The sequence below is a fragment of the Dipodomys merriami genome, unplaced genomic scaffold (assembly GCF_024711535.1).
Source record: "Dipodomys merriami isolate MVZ:Mamm:240054 unplaced genomic scaffold, mDipMer1.0.p SCAF_67, whole genome shotgun sequence".
Classification (NCBI taxonomy): Eukaryota; Metazoa; Chordata; class Mammalia; order Rodentia; family Heteromyidae; genus Dipodomys; species Dipodomys merriami.
In genome coordinates this window covers 437,175-464,698 of record NW_027206257.1, presented here as the reverse complement: position 1 = coordinate 464,698, position 27,524 = coordinate 437,175, and positions in this window count along the sequence as shown.

Here is a 27,524-nt window from a genome sequence, read left to right as displayed (position 1 = left end):
GCCATAAAAGAAATGCAAATCAAAACAACGTTGAGATATCACCTCACTCCAGTTAGAACAGCAAAAATCAAGAACTCTTACAACAACAGATGCTGGAGGGGATGTGGACAGAAAGGAACCTTACTTCATTGTTGGTGGGAATGTAAACTTGTTCAACCACTTTAGAAAGCAGTATGGAGGGTCCTCAAAAGACTTCACATAGATCTCCCCTATGATCCAGCAATCCCACTTTGGGCATTTACCCAAATGTTTACAAACAAGACCACACTAAACCTACCACCACAACTATGTTTATTGCAGCATTATTTACCATAGCTAAGATATGGAACCAACCCAGATGCCCCTCAGTAGATGAATGGATCAAGAAAATGTGGTATATATACACAATGGAATTCTATGCCTCCATCAGAAAGAATGACATTTCCCCATTTGTTAGGAAATGGAAAGGTTTGGAAAAAATTATATTAAGTGAAGTAAGCCAGGCCCAAAGAAGCATAGGTCCCATGGTTTCCCTTATTTGCAATATCTAGTATAGGTATGAGTCAAGCGGAAAAACTCAGATAATGTGATGTTAGGAAAATGAACCCTTAAATATGTATTTTAATGTTTTCGTTTCTTTCATACATGTGTTTCTAATGCATTTATAAGATTATTTCTTTGTTGCTTTGTATGTCCCTCCCCCACAGTGTAACCCCCGCTTTCACTATATTTGATGTCAGTATAACATGTGGAGGAGATGGGGACAAACAAGTCGTTTAAGGATTCAGGTGGACCTGTTGCAACAATGAGAAGTACAAAATGTCATGTCAAAACCAACTTTACAATGTCGGTGTGGGGGGGGAGGGGGGGTATAATTGGGTGGGGGGAGGGGAGAGGCTGGCAAGGGAGGTGAAGTGTAAACCAAGAGGAGGCTGCAATGCTTGGTAAGAAATGTATGCATTATCCTGCCCATGTAAATGTAGCCCCTCTGTACAGTATGTTCTCAAATTAAATTAAATTAAATTAAAAAAAAAAGAAAGGAAGCCCCTCTAAAACAAAATTATGGAAATAATTGTAATGTTAGTAACACTGTTGTTGGTCCAAGGCCAAGGCTGACTTTAGACTTTGTATCTTCCTGCCTCAACTTCTAGAGTGCATTATATATACCACAGTGCTCAGTGTTTCTCACCTTAAAATTTTAATAGTGATGAGATCAAAACACAAATAACCAATGATTAAAGATATGCTTATTTCATCCTCTCAGCTCTATATTAAACAGTTCTTTTGTTATTGTCAAAAATTTATTTTATAGCTTGATTTTTGTTTATTTTTATTTATTTTCTCCTGACTTAAAGCCTAAGGTAGGACAACCAGTATTATGTTGAATTGAAGCTACATCAGTGGAGATCTTTATCTTGTTCCTGTTCTCAGAAAAAAAGAAAAGAAGAGAAGAGAAAAGAAAAGAAACTTAATGAAAAAGCTTTCAGCCTCCTTAAGTTAGCTCTCACCTTGTCCAATATGGACTTTTTCTCATTGAACTGTATTCCCTTTATATCTATTTTTGAGATATTATCATGAAAATATGATGATTTTTGTCCAATGCTTTTTCTCTGTTGTGACAACTATGTGTTTTTTGTCCTTCACTCTCAACTTGGAGTTTATAACACTTCTTTGTGTCTATTGAACTTGCCCGCATCTCTGACAAATCTAGGTTGACCATATTGAATGACCTGCTTCTACTGTATTGTGACACTTATTTTGTTAGTATTTTGCTGAGATTTTCCTGTTTTTTTTTTTTTAATATCCAGGATATTCATCTGTCTCTTGTTTGAATGGCTTTGGTATTTGGTTAATACTGGTCTTGTAAAATGAGCTTTTACATATTCTTTTCAATTCATTTTATTTTAGAAGAGTAGTGACATTAACCAAGATGAATTATACTCATAACTTAATTTCTGGAATTGATATCCCTTATGGACAACTACTTAATAATAACAAATAGGATTTTTTAATGTTGGCTTTTGCTAGATGCAGTTGGCTCCTGCCTGTAATCCTACCTACTCATTCAGCTGCCATTAGATGATCATTATTAGAATCTATCTTGGGCAGGAAAATAAGTGAAATTTTTATCTCAAATTAACCACAATAAAGCCAAGTGGAGCTGTGACTCAAGTAGTAGAATGCTGGCATTGAGCATCAGAACTGGCAAAATTAAACAAAAAACCCCAAAAGTTCTTAATTTTAAAAATTACTCTCATATGATTCTTTGCATGATTATACTATCACAGTGCTCCTCACTTTCTGCTTTTATCTTATGAATCTTTTCTGCTTTTTTCTAGATTAGCCAAAGATTTGTTGCTTTTATATTTTTAAACAAATTATTACATTCATTAATGCATTCTATCGCTCTTTCTACCTTTTATTTCAAGGATTTAAATTTTGATTTTTATTATGTACATCTTCCTACTAAAGTTAATGCTACTATTTTAAACTATAGTTCCACTCCTCTCTCCAGTTTTGAAACTGAGAACACAAATACTTTTGTAAAAGAGCTAATAGAATATGTTAAAATATTCTAAAATTTATAGTACAGAGTGCTCTCCACCACAATTTTAATAAAAGTGAAGAAATATGTTGACTCATAATACATAAATGTTTGTATTTGTTTTATATGTAAAATTGCATATTGAATTGCTAGAATCAACAAATGAAAAATAATACAAAACAATAAATAAACCAATATTTTATGTAGAAATAAAAGGAAAGTGAAGATAGAACAGAGTGACAAGACATAGGAAAGTTTCACTTAATTTAGAAGATGGTAGAAAAAAAGAAGTCTAAAGATGAATGTTTTCTGAACATTGTGTGTGCCCATTTGTGTGTGCAAATGTGTGTGCACGCACACACACACACACACACACACACACACACACACACACACACACCAGTACTGAGACAGTGCCGTGGGCACTGTCCCTTAGCTTTTCCTCTCAAGATGACGCTTGTCACTTTAGCATCACTTTACCTCTGGCTTTTCGGTGGGTGATTGGAGGTAATATTTTCATTGACTTTGCTGCCTAGGTTGTCTTCAAACCTTGATCTTCAGATCCCAGCCTCCTGCAATTTATTATATATATTATATACAATATATATTATATATTATATAATATATTATATAATTTACAATATCTCTCTATATATAGTCTCTGTGTGCGTTTAGAACTTTCTATCAGTGTCACATCTTCCATTCTTATTCCACATCTACCCTGTCTTCCCTTCCCCAGTACCATCAAGTCTGCCACTCGCTTTTCACATATGTTTTTATTATTATGACTATATATGTCAGCCTTATACTTTTCCATTCATCCATTACTCAAACTATGTTTCAGCTACATGACATATTTTTACTTTTATTTTATTTTTTTTTAATTTTTTTTGGGTCCGGTCATGAACTTGAGCCTGGGCACAGTCCCTTAGCTCTTCAGCTCAAGGCTAGCGCTCTACCACTTGAGCCATAGCGCCACTTCCGTTTTTTTTTCTTTTTGCTTATGTGGTGCTGAGGAATCGAACCCAGGGCCTTGAGCATGCAAGGCAAGCGCTCTACCACTGAGCCACCTTCCCAGTCCGATATTTTTACTTTTAGAGTGTAGTTTGTAATTTGCCAATTAATTCTAGAAGGGTTCTGTGAAAAAAGTAGATAATTATGTTGTTCAAAAACAATAACATCAGAATATATATATATACACACATATGGAAATGATTGTATATGAATAAATATCTCCTATAGTTTTTAATAAAATTTAATTTTAAATATTTTTTAACAAATTGACTACATGACCATCTCCTATTATTTACCTCGTTGAATTTTACATCTTCTTCTTTTTTTTTTTTCCGGTCGTGACGCCTTAACTTTTGGCCTGGGCACTGTGCTTCAGCTCTTTAGCTCAATGCTAGGGCTCTACCACTTGAGCCACAGCATCACTTTGGCTTTTTCTGCTTATGTGTTGATGAGGAATTGAACCCAGGGCCTCATGCATGCAAGGCAAGCACTCTACCACTGAGCCACCTTCCCAGCCCTGAATTTTACTTCTTCATGCTAATGATTCATATTTATTGGAAATTAGGTGATATTTTTATACCAGGAGGTATTGTGTAAAGTTCAATTTAAGGCAAATATTTCTGCAAATCTTGCTGGTACAGTCCCATGATGCCAGTCTATTCTGGAGGCTGACTTCTGAGGATCATGGTTCAAAACCAGAACATCTAGGAAAGTGTGTAAGACTTTAATCTCCAATGAACCAGCAAAAAGCCAGAAATGGAGCCATGATTCAAGTGCTAAAGTGCTAGACAAAGCCAAATGAGAATTAAAGACCTAATTTCACGTGTTATTACCTTCTTCCACAAATCTACAAGAAAAAAACTGAAAACAACAAAGAAATCCATCTTCTTTCATCATTTGTTTGATATATGTAGTCTAGAATTGAAATATATAATACACTGTCATTGTATCTTTTGTTGTTGTTGTTGTTCAGTCGTGGGGCTTGAACTCTGGGCCTGGGTGCTGTCCCTCAGCTCTCCAGCTCAAGGCTAGCACTCTACAACTTGAGCTACAGTGCCACTTCCGGTTTTCTGGTGGTTTATTGGAGATAGGAGTCTCACAGTCTCTCCTGCCCTGGTTGGCTTTAAACCTCGATCCTCAGATCTCAGCCTCCTGAGTAGCTAGGATTACAGGCGTGAGCCACCAGCACCCAGCTTGTATCTTATAAACTTGAAATGCACACACTCATACACACACACACACACACACACACACACACCCTCCTTTTCCCCTGTATTTCCACAACACTGACACGCTGAAAATTTTTGCATTTGTTTTCAAAACTTGCTGCAAACATTAAATCTACTTTGCCAAGAAATGATTGAGCAAGAAGGCATGCTACATTCCAATGCAATCAACCTTCTCTACAGTAGCAACAAATTATTTGGAGTGCCAGTTGCAGAAGCTGTTTGGAAATTATGAAATGAGAGCTGGATTCATGCCATGTCATTTTTCCCACTTTCTTCTATTGTGCCACTTTAGAAAATAGCATTGTAACATCGGTTGTGAAAATATTTCCTTCATCATCTAACAACACCTGGACCCAAAGGGGAAGATTTGATGATTTCTCAATGCAGAGATTATGTGCACACAGAAATAAAAGATGTGTTTGTGTGTGTGTGTGTGTGTGTGTGTGTCTGTGTGTATTCTATTTTAATAATATTTTTAAATGTTTGCTTTTTATTGTTTCATAATGATAGTTCGAGTCATGTATACAATTTACCATAATTGACCTATCACTTCTAGGGTTCTGATTCTTCTTCAAAGACTTCTGCACCTTACAACGTTCTGTTTTTATATAGGCATATAAAGTACATATATGCATTTTCATCCTCCACCATATCTCTAGGTTTTCTCCTCCTTCTGTGCCAGCCTTCCCTCAATAGAGAATGTTTTACTTTTCTTTTTTTTTTTTTTTTCATTTCATTTTTTAGTTTAATGTTGTTGTTAGGGTGATGGACCGAAGGGTTTCAGTCACATTTGTCAGGTATGTTGAACATTGTTACCCCCAAATTCATTTTAATGTATATTAATTGTACAAAGTACTTTCACCATGGTATTTTACATATTTAGAGATTAAATTTAGTCAGATTAACCTCCCTTATTCACTATCCTTGATTCTTCTGTCTCCTCTAAACTCCTATTGTTCAATAAACAATAACATTTAAAAATGTATTTTCTGATACTTATTTTGTGACTTCTTGACATTCTTAAAAATGCACTATGGCTTTTTCACACTATATGATATTATCCTGAAGACATTTTCAAACATTATGCACATCTCAAATTGCTCACCTTTCTGAATCAGTGGTGAGGAGTGAGAGTCAAGAGAGACTGTCATAGAAAGTCTATGCCTCTGTGCAGAAGGCAGACATGAGGCTCATTATTGCCACTGTGATTTCAAAGAAGGTTCATCTAACTCACATTATTTCTGTATCCATTTGAAATAACATTCACGATGCAGGGCACCGATATCAAATACAGTAAAAACAGGGATTTTACCATGGGTGAAGAACATACAAGAGAAACAGAAAAATCACATAATACATTGTAGATATATTAAAAACAATAGCAAGAAAGAAAAAACAAGTTGTGTCCTTATCTTGGGGTTCATTTCACTTAACATCATCTTATATGGTCATATATACATAGCTTTTGAGCTTTTCTGCTAGTCCTCGACTTATAGGATTGATTACAAATAAGGGAAAACAAGGATACAAGATGATCCATTGAAACAATGAGATGTAAAGACACTCTGCAGTAAAGGAACTTTACAACTTGGAGGGGGAGGTGGGAGGTGGGGAGGTGGGGAGGTGGGGCGGGAAGAGATGGTAGAGGAAAACAAAGGAGGAGGTAACAATGTTCGATAGGAAATGTACTCATCACCCTACTCGTGTAACTGTAACCCCTCTGTAAAATATTTTTACAATAAAAAACATAAAAAGAAATAGCATTTCACTGTTGGGTTTTCCTGAGTCACTGTTAATTTTTCCTGTTTCAATAAAGGATCAAAAAAACCCCACAAAGCTGGTCATAAATGGGGATTATTGTACCCACCTGTAATTTCAGACCTCAGAAGGCAGAGGCAGGTTTGTGAGTTCATGGCAGTCTACTCTACACAGGAAGACCTTCACTGCCTGAGGAAAATAAAAAAAATATAAATAAAACAGAGAAAGAGAAAAACAAAATAGGGAGGAAAAAATATTGCAAGTGAGAAAATATTGCTTTGGCTCACGCTATGATTCACCTATGTGATACTCTAAATTCTTATTCTAGAACTCCTAACCAATATATATCTATATCTATACATATCTATCTATCTATATACATATGTATTCTAGAACCCCCAGCCACCATATATATATATATATATATATACATATATATATATATGTATATATATATATATGAAAGAAAAAAGTGAAAAGAAAATTATGAGTTAAAAGTAAACAGATATTTAATAAATAATCATGCTAAACAATGTTTATATCGGACCACTGATTTATATTTTGAAATTGTTTTAAATGTGCTATCACATTAATTCTTATGAAAATTTTGAACAAAATGAACCCCAAGATAGGGACACCAGTAATTTTTTTCTTGCTTGCTATTGTTCCTAAAGTATTTATAATGTACCATATGATTCTTTGGTTACTTTGTATGTTAGTCCCCCAGGGTTTAACCCCTGTTTTCACTGTATTTGATGTAGGTGCCCTGCATCTTGTACATACACTTCTCTAGCTTGGAGAGGGGAAGGGAAAAAAAACAAAATGTTTAAATACGGATATAGTTTGACCCATTGTAACCATGAGTTGTACAAGACACTATGTTGAAAAACGAACTTTACAATTTAGGCGGTGGGGGTGGGGATTGGAAGTTGTGTCATTGTGGAGGTGGGAGGGAAGAAAGGATAGGGTAAAAACAAAGGAGGGGGCAATAGTACTTGATTGGAAATGTACTCATGACCTTATTCATGTAACTGTAACCTCTCTGCACAGTATTTTCACAATAAAAAACTTATTAAAAACAAGAAAATTTGTAGTGAATGGGTATTTTTCTTACTGCAGAAGAGATAGGAAACATTTAAATATCACTATAATTTTACTAAAAGAAAAAACTTTTTACAGTAATTTCTTTGATTATTGATGATTTCCAAATCTGTCAGGCTTTTCAGTCTTGATAAAATACAGGAGGAAGATTTTTTTTTTTTTGCTATAAACATCTTTATATCTTTTCCTTAAAAAAAAAAACAACTCTTTGTCTTGAGTTTGCTTTGCACCAACCTTGTATATTATTATTTACAGTGGCTAGTAAAACAAATGGTGATTGGAAAGACTTGTTTATTTAATACAAGTATTAAGAAGAAGTTTTCTCTATAATTGATAGGCACACTTGGGATTTTTGCCCCGCTTTTAAAGAATGACAGCAAAGGCACCTTTATCTGACATTTAGGATGATTAAGTTTTAAAAAATCACTTGGCATATTCTGGAGGACTCCAGAGGGTACTTAAGTTCTATAAGGTAAAGGACCATGTTAGCTTAACTTATATTTAAGGTTTCTTGGCCTGCTATTACTGTGTTAGGCAGTCTCACTGAAATGGAAATATAAAATTTTGCTCTCTGGAGATCAAGTCTGTGCCTGCCCTCCACTATAAATTAGCTGCCTAATGCTGTAAAATGTGGTGTTTATCCTGGTTCTAGTAACATTGGGAAAATAGCAAAATACATAAAATTAAGCCTACTTCGTGTGAGACCAATGTTCTTTTGTTCATCATTGATATTTGGGAAGAAAGGTCACTTTACAAAGATTTCATAAATAATGCTAAAAGAGAAGTCATTTGTGTCAGAAAGCTCATTTTAAAAAGCGGTGTATCTATTGGTTCATAATCCCTACATATTACATATAATATTTATTATATAATATGTTGAAGAAAACATCTAAGAAAATATACTAGTGAATCTAATTAACATTTAGCTTCATTATTTTGGTAGTACTGGGTATGAATTCAAACCCTTGTGCTTGCTAGTTAATACCTAAACCAGTTGAACCACACATCAAGCCCTTTGTTTCTAGTTATTTTTCAGATAGGGTCTCATGCTTTCTGGCTGTCCTAGCCTAAGGTTCATGATAACATGTGTTTACAATTATACCCATCTTTTACTTTGAAATAAGAGCCTAACCAATTTTGACCAGAACTTACCTCAATCATTGACTCTCCCAATCTCTACCTCCTGAGTAGTTAACTCAGTTTTGAAAATGTACCATTTTTTGTTGATATGCATTTATTAAACCATCCAAGTAATTTTTAAAATTATATGATAAAACTTTTATCTTTAGAAAATTATCTTGAGCAAAATTATTTGACCCTTCCAATAAAATTAGGACTATTATCATTATCATTCATGGGGTTCTTCCAGTCTCCAAATTTCAAGGCAAGAAGCATAGCTATTCATAAAAATAAAGGAAAGCTTTACACTAGAGGACTGTCACTTTCTATGTACAAAATGACTTCTTAAACACAAACTCTATGCCTCCATCAGAAAGAATGACATTTCCCCATTTGTTAGGAAATGGAAAGGCTTGGAAAAAATTATATTAAGTGAAGTAAGCCAGGCCCAAAGAAACATAGGTCCCATGGTTTCCCTTCTTTGCAATATCTAGTATAGGTATGAGTCAAGCGGAAAAGGTCAGATAAAGTGATGTTAGGAAAACGAACCCTTAAATATGTATTTTAATGTTTTCGTTTCTTTCATGCATGTGTTTCTAACTCATTTATAAGATTATTTCTTTGTTGCTTTGTATGTCCCTCCCCCACAGTGTAACCCCCGCTTTCACTTTATTTGATGTCAGTATAACATGTGGAGGAGATGGGGACAAACAAGTAGTTTAAGGATTCAGGTGGACCTGTTGCAACAAGGAGAATTACAAAATGTCATGTCAAATCAAGCTTTACAATGTCAGTGTGGGGGGGAGAGGGCGGTATGATTGGGTGGGGGGAAGGGGGGAGGCTGGGAAGGGAGGTGAAGGGTAAACAAAGGAGGAGGCTGCAATGCTTGGTAAGAAAAGTATGCATTATCCTGCCAATGTAATTGTAACCCCTCTGTACAGTATGTTCTCAAATAAAATAAAATAAAATTAAAAAAATAAATGGACATGTAAAAAAAAAGAAATAAAGTTGGGAAGACATGACTTTTGCTATGTTCTTATACCTCACAGGCACATATTTATATAAATTATCAAAAGCTTAACAAATCTTGTCTGTCTTCCTTAAATCTTGACAAAGAACATAACTTTACTGTTCCATGTATGAGCGATCGAATAGAAAATAATGTGAGGGGGGGAGGAAAAGTGGGAGAAAAATGCGGGAGAGGGTAACAAGTTTGACAAGAAATGTACGTATTACTTTACTTATATAACTGTAATGCCTATGTATATCACCTTGGCAATAAACATGATAATAAATTTTGACAGCTGAGAGAAAATATTCTTGCAGATTATTTTTTTTCTTAATGTGATAATGCATTCATCTCCTGGTGATTTTGTTGAAAATAGTCTCCCAATATTGGTGGATATCTCCTCTCTCTCTTTTTTTTGTTTGATTGTGGGGCTTGAACTCAGGGTCTGGGTGCTGTACCTGAGGTCTTCTGCTCAAGGCTAATGCTCTACCACTTGAGCCAAAGCACCATTTCCAGTTTTCTGGTGGTTAAATGTAGATAAGCATCCCATGGGATTTCCTGTCTGGGCTGACTTTGATTTGTGATCCTCAGATCTCAGCCTGCTATGTAGATAGGAATACAGGCAAGAGCCACAGGGAAGCCGGGCTTGATAGAGTATTTGCAATCTGCATGTCCAAGTTTCAACCATCTCTTTGATTATTTACTGACACAGCATGTTTTCTATCACCAAGCATATGTTTGTCATTCTTGAAAGAAACAACTGCCCAATAAATAAGTGGGCGAAAGACTTAAAGAGAAGCTTCTCTGAAGAAGAAAGAAGGATGGCCAATAGACACATGAAGAAATGTTCAACATCCCTAGCCATAAAAGAAATGCAAATCAAAACAACATTGAGATATCACCTCACTCCAGTTAGAAGAGCAAAAATCAAGAACTCTAACAACAACAGATGCTGGAGGAGATGTGGACAGAAAGGAACCTTACTTCATTGTTGGTGGGAATGTAAACTTGTTCAACCACTTTGGAAAGCAATATGGATGTTCCTCAAAAGACTTCACATAGACCTCCCCTATGATCCAGCAATCCCACTTTTGGGCATTTACCCAAATGTATACAAACAAGACCACACTAAAGCTACCAGCACAACAATGTTTATTGCAGCATTATTTACCATAGCTAAGATATGGAACCAACCCAGATGCCCCTCAGTAGATGAATGGATCAAGAAAATGTGGTATATATACACAATGGAATTCTATGCCTCCATCAGAAAGAATGACATTTCCCCATTTGTTAGGAAATGGAAAGGCTTGGAAAAAATTATATTAAGTGAAGTAAGCCAGGCCCAAAGAAACATAGGCCTCATGGTTTCCCTTATTTGCAATATCTAGTATAGGTATGAGTCAAGCGGAAAAGGTCAGATAATGTGATGTTAGGAAAACGAACCCTTAAATATGTATTTTAATGTTTTCGTTTCTTTCATGCATGTGTTTCTAACGCATTTATAAGATTATTTCTTTGTTGCTTTGTATGTCCCTCCCCCACAGTGTAACCCCCGCTTTCGCTTTATTTGATGTCAGTATAACATGTGGAGGAGATGGGGACAAACAAATCGTTTAAGGATTCAGGTGGACCTGTTGCAACAAGTAGAACTACAAAATGTCATGTCAAAGCAAGCTTTACAATGTCAGTGTGGGGGGGAGGGGGGTATGATTGGGTGGGGGGGAGGGGGGAGGTGGCTGGGAAGGGAGGTGAAGGGTAAACAAAGGAGGAGGCTGCAATGCTTGGTAAGAAATGTATGCATTATCCTGCCAATGTAATTGTAACCCCTCTGTACACTATGTTCTCAAATAAAATAAAATAAAATTTTAAAAAAATTTGCTTTAAAAAAAATAAAACACATGTTTCTGCGATACATAGAAAATAATTAAAGCTTTTAGGAGTATAAATAAGAATGTATATCAAGTTCTTTAATCCAATATGTAAATGGTGATGTAGACTTATGCAGCAAATAATTACCAATTATGAATTTCTAAACTCTTCAACTCTTCAGTGAAATTCTAATAGTGTCCTACTTATGAATAGTATTACTTCTACTTCATATTATGGCAGTTATATATTTCTAAATGTTACCTAATGCGAAATATATAAAAAGTTTAATTATTCTACCTAGCTTCTATATTTCTGCATTTTCATTATTGAGACTTGATGAATATAAATTCCTTCCCCTTATGCATAATTTATTCCTTATCAAGGTTGGTTATGTCACTCCCAGTGTTAAAATCCATAATGGATACTTATACATTCTTCACATTAATTTTAGGATTCACGATTAAATAGATGAACTCTTTTTAAACTTGTTGGTTTTATTATTTAGAATGTATATCTAATTCATCTTTCTTCAGTTTGAAGAATAGAAATAGTACTATATGTTCAAAACACTAGTTAATTTGCAACAGCAATGATTTTTATGTTCTTTTTGCATGAGCTCTACGAACTTCAATTTAACTAATAAATCATTTAGACATTTTAAGTCTCACACAGAATATTGGAACTACATAGTATTTTCCATGTATCTTAATAAAAATTTAGTGAACTTACTTATAATCATAATTAATATACTATTATTTTTATAAGAATATTAAGTGTTCATAACGTGTTCTATTCAAATATACTTTATTCATAAAACAGTAGAGTCAAAGACTCTACTGACTTTGAGACAAAGACTCAATAGATTTTTCCAGGATTTATAAATAAGAAAACTGACTAAAATTCTATGAAACAACAGGTACTTACAAATTCTGAAATACAAGTCAGATTCTATACCCTGTTGTTTTTCATTGTGACCTAATAAGGGAATCATATCTTAAGTGAGAAGGAAAATGTATTCTAGATTCTTCTTCTGAATTGATACCATTTACTTCCACCAGTTCTTGAAAGCATTGCCTTAAAAGTACTTATTCTGCCAGGTGCCAGTGGCTCGTGCCTGGAATCCTAGCTACTCAGGAGGCTGAGATCTAAGGATCACAGTTCAAAGCCAGCTCAGGAAGGAAAGTCCGTGAGACTCTAATCAAATTAACCACTGAAAAACCAGAAGAGGTGTTGTGACTCAAATGGTAGAGCACTTGCCTTGTGCTGAAGAGCTGAATGACAGTGCCCTGGCCCAGAGTTCAAGCCTGATGACTAGCCACATATATATATATATATATATATATATATATATATATATATATGTATATGTATATATATATATACATATATATATACATACTGATTTTAAGAAAAATTAGACATAGTATGCAATTTCAAAATATTTTTATATATGAATATCTGATATATAAATATATAAATATATATCATATGTATTCTATATTATAAATTACATTTCAAATATATATAATAAATGCACACATATATAAAGAAAATGTATTTATATAAATATATAAAATATATAAGAACACATATGTGTATATGTATTTATATATATGTATATATATAAATGAAATTCAAAGTACACTGTGTGCATGTATGGAAATATCACAATATAATTCCTAGTTTTACAAGTTTTGTTTATCAAAAATTAAGCAGAAATGCTTACATAAGTTTAAAATGTTAGTAAAATATACGGTATGAACTCCTTAATACACATATGTGTATTAAGGGAAATATGTGGGCAAGAGCAATAGTTGTAACCAGAGTCTATTAGTGAAGGCTCAGTGCTAGTCATCTACAACTAAGTCTGAATTGGCCTACCACAAGCAAGCACTGTCCAGGAATGGAATTATCTTATAAAGAATTTGCTAATTATAATAGAAATTATAGGGAATAATAATAGAAATTTTGCAAGTTTTCTCTAAATTACTGAATTTTTCTGTATAGACTGTGTAATGAAATTCTGTTTCTACAATAATTAGAATCAATTTCAAAGTTCATCTCACAAATTTATTTATTTTTTTTATTTTGAAAATACTGTACAGAGGGGTTACAATTACATGAGCAAGGTAATGAGTATATTTCTTACCAAGCATTGTTGCCTTCTGCTTTGTTTCCCCTTAACATCCCTTCCCATCTCCCCACCTCCCACCACCATCACCCCCATGCCACTTTTTTTAAAATTTAATTTAATTTTATTTGTGAACATACTGTACAGAAGGGTTACAATTACATGGGCAGGATAATGCGTACATTTTTTACCAAGCATTGCAGAGTCCTCGTTTGGTTTACCTTTCACATCCCTTCCCAGCATCCCCCCTCCCCCCCAATCCCAATCCTTCTCCTTCCCCCCCTTCCGCCCCCCCCCCCACCGACGTTGTAAAGCTCGTTTTGGACAGGACAACTTGTACTTCTCATTGTTGCAACAGGTCCACCTGTATCCTTAAACAACTGGTTTTTCCCCATCTCCTCCACTAGTTATACTGACATCAAATATAGTGAAAGCAGGGGTTATATTGTGGGGGAGGGACATACAAAGCAACAAAGAGATAATCATATAAACGCGTTAGAAACACATGCATAAAAGAAAGAAACATTCAAATACATGGCTAAAGGTTCATTTTCCTGACATCACATTATCTGACCTTTTCCGCTTGACTCCTACATATAGTAGATATTGCAAATAAGGGAAACCATGGGACCTATGTTTCTTTGGGCCTGGCTTACTTCACTTAATATAATTTTTTCCAAACCTTTCCATTTCCAAACAAATGGGGCAATGTCGTTCTTTCTGATGGAGGCATAGAATTCCATTGTTTATATATACCACATTTTCTTGTTCCATTCATCTACTGAGGGGCATCTGGGTTGGTTCCATATCTTAGCTATGGTAAATAATGCTGCAATAAACATTGTTGTGCTGGTAGCTTTAGTGTGGTCTTGTTTGTAAACATTTGGGTAAATGCCCAAAATGGGATTGCTGGGTCATAAGGGAGATCTATGTGAAGTCTTTTGAGGAACCTCCATACTGCTTTCCAAAGTGGTTGAACAAGTTTACATTCCCACCAACAATGAAGTAAGGTTCCTTTCTGTCCACATCCTCTTCAGCATCTGTTTTTGTTAGAGTTCTTGACTTTTGCTGTTCTAACTGTGGTGAGGTGATATCACAATGTTGTTTTGATTTGCATTTCATTTATGGCTCGGGATGTTGAACATTTCTTCATGTGTCTATTGGCCATACTTCTTTCTTCTTCACAGAAGTTTCTCTTTAAGTCTTTCGCCCACTTATTTATTGGGCAGTTGTTTCTTTGAGGATTTGTTGTTGGGGGGTTTAATTTTTTGAGGTCCAAGTATATTTTAGATATGAGACCCTTGTCCGTTGTATGGCTATTAAAGATCTTCTCCCAATCCGTGGGCATTCTATTGATCTTGCTAGCTATGTCATTTGCCTGCAGAAACTCTGCAACTTTATGCAATCCCATTTGTCCAACCTTTCTTTGATTTGTTGTCTTTCCGGTTCTCTATTCAAAAAATTTCGGCCTGAGCCAAGGAGACCTAGGGTTTCTCCTATTCCATCCTGTAATGTTTTCAGAGTGTCTGCTTTGACTTCAAGGTCTTTGATCCATTTCGAGTTGATTCTGGTGCAGGGTGATATATAAGGATCTAGCTTTAGTTTTCTACATGTAGTTAACTAATGTTGGCAGCACCATTTACTGAAGAGGCTGTCCTTGTTCCATTCTATTGTTTTAGCTCCCTTATCGAAGATTAGATGGCTATAGGTCTGTAGGTTCATTTCTGGGTTTTCAATTCTTTTCCATTGGTACTGAGGTCTGTTCTTATGCCAATACCAAGCTGTTTTGATTACTATGGCTTTATAGTAGAGTTTGAAATTTGGTATTGATATTCCTCCAGCAGTGTTCTTTCCATTGAAGAGCGTTTTTGCTATTCGGGGTCTTTTATTTTTGATATGAATTTTTGGATTGCCTCTTCTATTTCCTTGAAGAATGAGGTTGGAATTTTGATAAATATTGTATTGAATTTGTAGAAAGCCTTGGGAAGTATTGCCATTTTCACAATGTTAATCTTTTCAATCCAGGACCCCTTGCCACTTTTATGTTATTCACGATAATATTGCTCAAAATAGTGTAGGTTGAGAGAAAATGAAGTTATATATGGTTTTCCATTGCTTAAATAATCACCTAATATTGAATGGATGTGTTTTTGTCAATTACATATTCCCTATTACCTGAGCAAAAAGCTTACTTCGGAAAGAAAGGCTTTCACATAAATGGTTTCAAAAATTGTTCTTTGCTCTATCATACTGAAAAGGCTTTATCAAGTTTTTCATTAAAAGGTAAAAGTCTGTCCTCGAACTTTGATCGATTTAAGTCAAAACTTCAGAATAATGTATTATTATAAATCCTTTCTCTAAAATATAGTGAAGACAGTTCAGAGGGCTTATCTTGATCAGTACTTAATACAGAAATGGTGGTCATTTAAACAACACATATCTAATAATTAGGTGTATTAATTATTTATAGTTTGTGTAACAAGTTACATGGTTTTTTACATGTAAAAGTACTTATTACAAGATATTGTTGTTGCTGGCAAAGTGTGTCCAAAATCTTTAAGGTAGACATCCATGGGAAGGAAAGATTGTGCATAACCTGTAACTCCAAATGTGCAGGCTGCAGAAAGTAATACACAAAATAAAATCTTGGATTTTGAGGAAGTTATAAGCCTTCTTTTAAAGACGTTTTAGCTGACCACATTGGACCTTGAGGAATAACTTAAAGTCAATTTAAAAGTCGACTTTAATCTCTTCTGTAACATTGTTCACAGCTATGTCTAGAAGGCATTTGATAGAATAATAGAAATGTCATAAGCTAACTACCCGAAGTCCAGGTGCCATCCTCCCCGACCACATATTCCTAGAGGAAATGTTATATGCTTCTTTACTTACACTAGCAAAAACACTCTAAAACTATGGCTCAGCTGAACCACATTCATATATTGAAACCAATAGTGGCTGATACCTTATTGATAACTCTTGTACAAGATCTTCCTGTTTGAGAATTGTCTCTTCGACTTAGATATTGCTTTCAATTAGATTGTTCCGATAGAACTCAAGAAAAAAAAATTAGCATTCAACTAACAAAAAATTACCTTCTTTAAACTTTGGTATTAAATTATTCATAGTAATAGGCAAAATATTTGGAAAATATAGTGTCAATTCTATGTGTGAAAAGAAAGTTGTAAACACTTAAAAAAAAAAGAACAGTGTTTCAATTAAATCAATATTATGTTTTCCTGGCCTATATGCTGACTATATTTTGCTTTGTCTTCCCTCCAAACTCAAATATGAATACTTCTCTTTGTCTTTGTTGAGGCCTGATAAGAAGTCCTATGAATATAGCTAAAGTAAATGGAACTCTATGCCTCTATCAGAGAGAAAAACATTGCCCCATTTGTTAGGAAATGGAAAGACTTGAAAAAAATTATATGAAGTGAAGTAAGCATGGCCCAAAGAAACATAGGTCCCATGGTTTCCCTTATTTGCAATTACTAGTATATGTCTGAGACAGGTAGAAACGGTCAGGTAAGTTGATGTTAGGCAAAATGAACCCTAAGATAAGGATTCAAATGTTTTTTCTCTCTTGCCATTGTTTCTTTTATTGTTTTATAATTATTCTTTTTTGGGTTCAGTCGTGGGGCCTGAACTCTGGACGTGGACACTGTCCCTCAGCTCTACAGCTCAAGTGTAGCGCTCTACCATTTGAGCCACCGCGCCACTTCCTGCTTTATTTTCTGCTTATGTGGTGCTGAGGAATCGAACCTATGGCCTCATGCATGCAAGGCAAGCGCTCTACCACTGAGCCACCTTCCCAGCCCCTTCCGATTTTTTCTACCATATCTATAAGATGATTTCTTTGTTGCTTTGTATGTCCCTTCCCCACGGTATAAGCCCTGTTTTCACTGTATTTGATGTTGGTATAATTTGTGGAGGAGAAGGGAAAAAAACAAATCGTTTAAATAGGGATACGGGTGGATCCATTGAAACAATGAGATGTACAAGATGTTATTTCAAAAAAAGAACGTTACATCATTGGCTAGGGCTGAAGAGGGTAAGGAAGTGGGGCAGAGATGGGAAGGGATAGGAAGGGGAAACAAAAGAGGAGTCAACAATGCTTGATAAGGAATATAGTCATTACCTTGCTCACATAATTGTAACTCCTCTGTACGATATTATCACAATAAAAAACTTATTAATAACAAAAAATAAAATGAAATCTCAATCATGGGCATTGGCAGTTTAGGACTTCCACATAAAAATATATGAAACAAGTAAACTAATTCCAGTGGTATTACAGAAAATAGTAATGCAACAAACTATGCTTGTTTTGTCATAAAACTACTTAAAATAGTTTAAGTGAGAACAAAACAGTCTTAAGGTAGCAGTATTCTTAGCATAAAGTTTTATTCCAGTATGTACCAGTCTATTACTTAAGAAAATGTATTTTGTCCCCCAAATTTATTTGTTTCATAAAAAAGAGTAGGTAGAGGATTTTTTAAAAAAAAATTTATTTTACTAAGCATATAGTTTCTGAAGTATTCTAAGTTCTTTCCCTTTAGAATACTCTAAGGGCTTAACTTTCTGGTGAGAACATTAATTGAAATACTTTATGGTCAATGACTTAGCAGACTTCCATTGACTTCCACTATCTATTACGTTCTTATTTATGTCTTTTTTGGTGCTAGTACAAGGGTTTGAAATAAAAGCCTTTTACCATTGCTTGGCTTTTTCCACTGAAGGCTGCTGCCTTACCACTCATCCAAACTTCCAGATCCAGTGATTTGCTAGTTATTGAGGATAAGAATTTTGAGGACTTGAGGATTTGTCTGCTGGAGCTGGTTTGTACCTTCATCCTTGGTTCTCATCCTCCTTAGTAGTCAAGATTATAGATGAGAAACACCATGACCTAGCAGCTACTTTTTTTTCCTGTCATGGGGCTTGAACTCTGGGCCTGGACACTGTCCCTCATCTCTTCAGCTCAAAGTGAGCACTCTACCACTTGAACCACAGCGCCACTTCTGGTTTTTTGGTGGCTAATTGGAGATAAGTGTTTCACAGCTTTTCCTGCCCAGGCTGCCTTTGAACTGTGATCCTCAGATCTCAGTCTCCGGAGTAGCTAGGAGTACAGGCATGAGCCACTGGCACTTGGCTTAGATTTAAGATTTTTATTTGTCCTACACATGGGGTTGAACTAAGGGCCTAATCCCTGTCCTGAGCTTCTTTTGCTCCTGGCTAACATTTTAATACTTGAGCCATAGCTCCATTTCTGGCTTTTTGATAGTTTATTGATGATAAGAGTCTCATGGACTCTCTTATCTGGTGTGACTTCAAACCATAATCCTCAGATCTCAGCCTGCTAAGTAGCAAAGGTTATAGGTATGAGCCACCTGCACCTGGCTAGATTTAAACTTTTATATTAAGTTATACAGTTTAAAAAATCCTACTAGCAAATCCTAGTAGAACAAACCTCTTTGATATTTTGAAGAATTTCACATATTTTGTCCTTTATGCTACATCTGAGTTTTTTAAAATAAAACCTCTCCTTTCATTCAGATGATTGTGTTGATGGTTGACCAACACCGTGTAATACGGGCCAGAATATTGAAATCATGCAGCTGTTGATTCACCTAGTCTAGCATACAGTTCTTTTAGTCTAATTTTTATCTATCTCAACTTCCATTCATAAACTCAGTTTTGAAAATGCACATTTTTTCACTGCATTAGAAGTGAAAATTACAACTTTGGAACCTGGACATTTTTTGAAACATCTTTCACAGCTCTGCCAGCCAAATAACTATCTTTGTAAACATGATACTTCTGACATGTGAAAGCTGCCATCAAATTCTGATGTTTGAATAGGAGTTATACACCTTAATCTCTGATAAATTTTCTATGTCAGATGTCAGTGTGCCATATCTTATTTTTTTATGAAAGTTTCTCTTTTCTTTTAAAAACTTTATGCTATGTTTTTAAACTGAGTGAAATTCTATTGCCTATTTTATTAACTTCAGAGCTCTTACAGATTGTAGGGACAATGCTAGAAAATGTAGACAATTAATTACCACTCTCTCCAACTGGAGGTTTTGTTTTATTTGCAAAACCTAGAGTATACTATCATTTCTCCCCATCATTTACCTTCTTTCTCATGTATATCATTTGTACACAGAAATGACCCCTATGTTGTCACACTCTGTTTCTTACAAGGAAAAATAGATGCCTGAAATATTAGTTGTCAGTTGAAGAGAAGTTTGAAGGTAATAATTCTAAAAAAGACAGTCTTATTTTGTAATGAGGCCTAATTCATGAGGATACTTTCAAAGCATGTGTGTTTTTTATAATTACCTCTGAATATTAGGAAATTATGAGATGCTACAGCTGGAAAGCATGCATACTGTACATATTCAGAAGTTGGAGAAACAAACATATGTAGTCATGTTGTCTAGATGAATAGAAAATAACACGAAAAACACAAAATCAGAATATAGATAACTCACCCAGAAATACTTTTCAAAACAATATTAAAGCCATCAGGATAGCATTAGAGTTACAATCTATAAAGATTAATGGTGATATTTTCTGCAAATTTGCATAGTAGTTAAATAGCAAATATTTATATTTAATAAATATCTTTTTTCATACACACAAAAGTCCAATAGTTATTCAACAAAAGACTCAATATCACTGTTACAGCAATGTAAATAAATATACACATCAATTTTGCCTCCCATCTGTTAGGGAAAGTATAATTAATCACTTAGATGACAAGTGTTGGTAAGGGTATAACAGAATTAAGGGTTTGGACACTCTTCAGGTGAATATAAATTGGTACCACCAATTGAAAGCATTATGGAGACTTCAAGATATTATTCATAATTCTAATATGCAGCAGTTTTGACTATGGGTACATTGCCAATACAATGAAGTCAACATTTTGAAGAGCCATGTGCACCTTCACTTCCATTTTTATACTATTTTTTGAAACCAAGAAATGGAAATAGACTGTCCTGATTGATTGCTGAACCAATAAAAATATATTACATATATGTATACATATATACATGTGTGTATAAACACATATGTATATTATATGCATATCACTGGAATGTTATTCAGACAAAATGAGAGAAATTCTATGATATTACAGTATTTGATAGCTAACAAATTTGTTCTCCCAATAACAGAGATAATTGTGCTTATCATGGTTGAGTGGATGGCAAGGTGTTTCTCAAAGTAAACTTCAAATCATAGGATGAATGAGTTTTGGGAATCTGTGTACAGAAGGACTGAAGCTATAGATTTTATTTGAATACATTTGTCTTTAAGAATACTAGAAAAATTACTTTCCTCCTTAATTAAAAGTGTAATATAGTTGATACTTGCTTCCATTGTCCTTTGACTTATCTTATGACTTTTATCTGTGAGCTTGACAATGGATATGATTTTATATGATACCATCAATTATTCTTCATAATAATAATTTTATTGTTTCGATATAGCAAGTAAACCAGTTTTGCCATATCCAATTCAGAAAATTGTGTACTTTCTCTAAAATATGTTGTAAAAGTCATAATGAGAGGTTAAACTTGTTTTTTTTGGGTCCAGTTGTGGGACCTGAACTCTGGGCCTGGCTGCTGTCCCTCAGCTCTTCAGCTCAAGGCTAGCACTCTACCACTTGAGCCACAGTGCCACTTCCTGCTTTTTTCTTTTTACTTATGTGGTGCTAAGGAATCGAACCCAGGGCCTCATGCATGCAAGGCAAGCACTCTACTACTGAGCCACCTTCACAGCCCCTTAAATTTGTTTTAATCTGCATTGTAAAATATCAGGAAAGAGAGTAGAAACATAACTGTACACTGGATCCTAAATATTTTGGATAAAGTAGAAAGATATTAGTTTAATTTACCTCTCTCTCTAGATCCCTCATTTTCAAAACCAGAGATTTTCAGAAATAATGGATGTGTTTTCTGACTTTTAATGTGCTTGCAAGCTAAAATCAGAACCCAAATCACTCAATATTAACTCCTCTGTCCAAAAATACCATTAAAATGTTTAGCTTACAACAATAATTTAAGGAAACATAAGTCACCAAGCGTGTTTCCTATGTTTCCACAAATTCCTCATTATGAAGAATACAAATTTTACTAGAGGAAACAATCATGCCAATTATGACACCTTCTTAAAAGAAAATACATCTTTATGAATCAATGCAAAACTCATTTATTGAATATCTGCTGTATGTCACAATGTGCTCTATTAAAAAATCATAAGAGAATTGTAAGTTCTTTCAGAGAAATCTGGTTTTTTGTTGTTGTTACTGTTTATTTTCCTTTGATTTTTTTATGTCAGTCCTGGGTCTTGAACTCAAGGTCTTGGCTTTGGCCCTGAACGATTTTTGTTCAACGCTATCATGCTATCAGTTAAACCACCGCTTCGCTCCCAGGTTTTGTATTTGTTTTTTGTTGTTTTTGTTTTTTGAGTAATTAGTTGGATATTAGAGGTCCAAAAACTTTCGTCCCTAGTCTGGCTTCAAACCCTGATCCTCAGATCTCAGCCCCGGGGAAAATGAAGAGTGCAGGCATAAGTTACTGGCAGCCAGCTGTTATTATTTTTCACATAACAGCTGTCTGTCCTAGCTTGAATGGCTTTTCAGTAAATCATGCTATTAAAATACTGGGGTTTTTTGCTCTTATATTTTTAAGAGTATAGACATGTTTCTTTTGGTATATTGATGAAATAATGGCTTTAATACAAGTTATGAACTATGGATATAAAACACTGTTTCAAGGTGTTTATGGTTTTCATAAATTTTCATCATATAAATTCAGGGTGAACTGTATAAATTTTTCTAACTATAAACCATCCTTGTTAATAAAGTGCCTGAGTTATTTAACAAGTTGGACAAAGAATTAACCAAGGAGAGGCCAGCTGATCAACTTTTTATATTATTAAACATAAGGGTCCTTGTGCAAAATTCAAATTTTATTTTACTCAATTTAGGCATTAATAACACATAATACAAAAAAGCCACACTCAATTCTTTTCTTCTAAATAAGGAGTCTGTTTCAATAAATGAGGTCTGTGGTTTGATGCTGGGAGCTCTTTTGTTTGGTTATTATGTTTCTTATTTGATTGTTCCTTCTTCTTATTTTAATATTTAATGAAAGGTTTTATCCATCTTGTGTCCTTAGGCTTTGAAGCAAAAAGCATAATTTAAAACATCTAATGAGTAAATAAATGTCAGAATACTGAAAAGTTATGGGATATGCTAAAGATATTAAAAGTGGTTTTAATAATAGAGCAACAGATTCTACTTTTCTCTTGAGATGATGAAGTATACAAAATAGGATCAGGGTTTGAAGCCAGACTGGGGAAAAAAGTTCTTGGGCCTATTATCTCCAACTAATTGCTCAAAAACAAAACCAAAACCCAAATAGAAAACCTGGAAGCGAAGCTGTAGTTTAACTGGTAGCGTGATAGCTTTGAACAAAAATCTTTCAGGCCCAAAGCCAAGACATTGAGTTCAAGACCCAGGACTGAAATAAAAAATCAAAGGAAAATAAACAGCAACAGCAACAAAAAACAGATTTCTCTGAAAGAACTTACAATTCTCTTATGATTCTTTAGTAGAGCACATTGTGACATCCAGCAGATATTCAACAAATGAGTTTTGCATTGATTCATAAAGATGTATTTTCTTTAAGAAGGTGTCACAATTGTGCATGATTGTTTCCCCTAGTAAAATTTGTATTCTTCATATTGAGGCAATTGTGAAAACATAGGAAACACGCTTGGTGACTTATGTTTCCTTAAATTATTTTTTTTTGTCGGTCTTGGGGCTTGAACTCTGGGGCCTGGGCATTGTCCCTTAGCTCTTCAGCTCAAGGCGAGCGCTCTAAAACTTGAGCTACAGCGCCACTTCCTCCTTAAATTATTTTTGTAAGCTAAACATTTTAATGGTATTTTTGGTCAGAGGAGATAATATTGAGTGATTTTGGTTCTAATTTTAGCTTGCAACTACATTAAAAGTCAGCAAACACATCCATTATTTCTGAAAATCTCTGGTTTTGAAAATGAGGGATCTAGAGAGAGAGGTAAATTAAACTAATATCTTTCTACTTTATCCAAAATATTTAGGATTCAGTGTTGCAGTTATATGTTTCTACTCTCTTTCCTGATATTTTACAATGTATATTGAAACCAATTTAACCTCTCATTATGACTTTTACAACTTATTTTAGAGAAAGTACATGATTTTCTGAATTAGATATGGCAAAATTCGTTTACTTGGTGTGTCAAAACTATAAAATTATTATTATGAAGAATAATTGACGGTCTCATTTAAAATCATATCCATTGTCAAACTCCCAGATAAAAGTCATAAGATCTGTCAAAGAACAAGGGAAGCAAGTATCAACTATATTACACTTTTAATAAAGAAGAAAAGTAATTTTTCTAGTATTCTTAATGGCAAATGTATTCAAATAGAATCTATAGCTTCAGTTCTTCTGTACACAGATTCCCAAAACTCATTCATCCTATGATTTGAAGTTTACTTTGAGAAACACCTTGCCATCCACTCAACCGTGATAAACACAATTATCTCTGTTATTGGGAGAACAAATTTGTTAGCTATCAAATACTGTAATATCATAGAATTTCTCTCATTTTGTCTGAATAACATTCCAGTGATATGCATATAATATACATATGTGTTTATACACACATGTATATATGTATACATATATGTAATATATTTTTATTGGTTCAGCAATCAATCAGGACAGTCTATTTCCATTTCTTGGTTTCAAAAAATAGTATAAAAATGGAAGTGAAGGTGCACATGGCTCTTCAAAATGTTGACGTCATTGTCTTGGCAATGTACCCATAGACAAAACTGCTGCATATTAGAATTATGAATAATTTCTTGACGTCTCCATAATGTTTTCACGTGGTGGTACCAATTTATATTCACATGAAGAGTGTAAACAACCTCCATTCTGTTATACCTTTACCAACACTTGTCATCTGTGTGATTAATTATACTCTCTCTAACAGTTGGGAGGCAAAATTGATGTGTATATTTATTTACATTGCTTTAACAGTGATATTGAGTCTTTTGTTGTATAACTATTGGCCTTTTGTATGTATGAAAAAGATATTTATTAAATATAAATATTTGATATTAAACTACTATGCAATTTTGCAGAAATTATCACCATTTATCTTTATAGATTCTAACCCTAATGTTACCTTGATGGCTTTAATGTTGTTTTGAACAGTATTTCTGGGTGAATTATCTATATTCTGATTTTGTGTTTTTCACGTTATTTTCTATTCATCTAGACAACATGACTACATATGTTTGTTTCTCCAACTCCTGCATATGTACATTATGCATGCTTTCCAGCTGTAGCATCTCATAATTTCCTAATATTCAGAGGTAATTTTACAAAACACACATGCTTTGAAAGTATTCTCATTAATTAGGCATCATTACAAAATAAGACGGTCTTTTTTATAATTATTAATTTCACCCTTCTGTTCAACTGACAACCTAATATTTCAGGCATCCATTTTTACTTGTAAGCAACAGAGTGTGACAACATAGGGGTCATTTCAGTGTACAAATGATATACATGAGAAAGAAGGTAAATGATGGGTAGAAATGATTGTATATTCTAGGTTTTGCAAATGAAACAAAATCTCCAGTTTGAGAGAGTGGTAATTAATTGTCTACATTTTCTGGCATTCTCCCTACAATCTCTAAGAGCTCTGAAGTTAATAAAATAGGCTATAGAATTTCACTCAGTTTAAAACATAGCATAAAAGTTTTTAAATGAAAAGAGGAACTTTCATAATAAATAAGATATGGCACGCTGACCTCTGACATAGAAAATTTATCAGAGATTAAGCTGTATAACTGCCTATTCAAACATCAGAATTTGATGGCAGCTTTCATAGGTCAGAAATATCATGTTTACAAAGATAGTTATGTGGCTGGCAGAGCTGTGAAAGATGTTTCAAAAAATGTCCAGGTTCCAAAGTTATAATTTTCACTGCTAATTCAATGAAAAAAATGTGCATTTTCAAAACTGAGTTTGTGAATGGAAGTTGAGATAGATAAAAATTAGACTAAAAGAACTGTATGCTAGACTACGTGAATCAACAGCTGCATTATTTCAATATCCTGGCCCCTATTGTTCAGCCATCAACAAAATCATCTGAATGAAAGAAGAGGTTTTATTTTAAAAAACTCAGATGTAGCATAAAGGACAAAATAGGTATAATTATTCAAAATATCAAAGAGGTATGTTCTAGGATTTGCTAGTAGGATTTTTTAAACTGTAAAAATTAATATAAAAGTTTAAACCTATTCAGGTGCGTGTGGCTCATACCTATAACTTTTGCTACTTAGCAAGCTGAGATCTAAGGATCACGGTTCAAAGCCAGCGTTGGCAGGAATGCCTGTGAAACTCTTATCTCCAATTAACCACACAAAACCCGAAGTGGCCCTGTGGCTCAAATAATAGATTTCTCCCTTTGAGCTGAAGAGATGAGGGACAGTGCCCAGGCCCAGAGTTCAATCCCCACGACAGGAAAAAAAAAAGTAGCTGCCAGGTCATGGTGTCTCTCATCTATAATTTTGACTACTATGGATGATGAGAACCAAGGATGAGGGTACAAACCAGCTCCAGCAGACAAATCCTCAAGTCCTCATAATTCGTATCTTCAATAACTAGCAAATAGCTGGATGTGGAAATTTGGATGCTTGGTAAGGCACCAGCCTTGAGTGGAAAAAGCCAAAAAATAGTACAAATCTTTTATTTCAAACCGTAGTACTAGCACCAAAAAGGACATAAAGAAGAACCTAGAAGATAGTGGAAATCACTGGAAGTCTATGAAGCCATTGACCATAAAGTATTTCAATTAAAGATAAGCCCTTAGAGTATTCTAAAGGGAAAGAACTTAGAATACTGCAGAAACTATATGCTTAGTAAAATAAAAATTGAAATAAAAATAAAAATTAAGAAAAACCGTACCTACTCTTTTTTATGAAACAAATAAATCAGGGGAGCTAAATACATTTTCTTCAGTAATAGACTGGTACATACTGGAATAAAACATTATGCTAAGAATACTGCTAGTTTAAGACTGCTTTGTTGTCACTTAAACTATTTTAAGTAGTTTTATGAAAAAATAAACATGTAGTTTGTTGCATTACTATCTTCTGTAATACCACTGGAATTAGTTAACTTGTTTTATATATATTTATGTGGAATTCCTAAATTGCCAATGCCCATAATTGAGATTTATTTTATTTTTTATAATTAATAAGTTTTTTATTGTGAAGATATTATACAGAGGATTTACAATTACATGAGCAAGGTAATGAGTATATTTCTTATCAAGCATTTTTGCCTCCTCCTGCTAATTCAGCTAAGAGGAAGTCATTCCTAAGTATGGAATACCCCTAATCCAGTGGGACTAATGTCTTAATATAAATAATATTTGGGCAAAAGTATATACTTAAGGAGAAAGGCGGATGTCACGGTGTTGTCTTTACAAAGCAAAGAATGCAATAGATTATCAGAATACCACCAGAAATGAGTTGAGCAGGATCAACTGGATCCTCTTGAATCGTGTCCAGAAGAAACTTACCCTGCTGATAGGTTTCATTTTGAATGTTCAGGGTTTATCTGAGGATATGAATTTGTGTTGTAGTTCATTCAGTCTGTGGGAGTTTGTCTGAGTAAGTGAAGATGA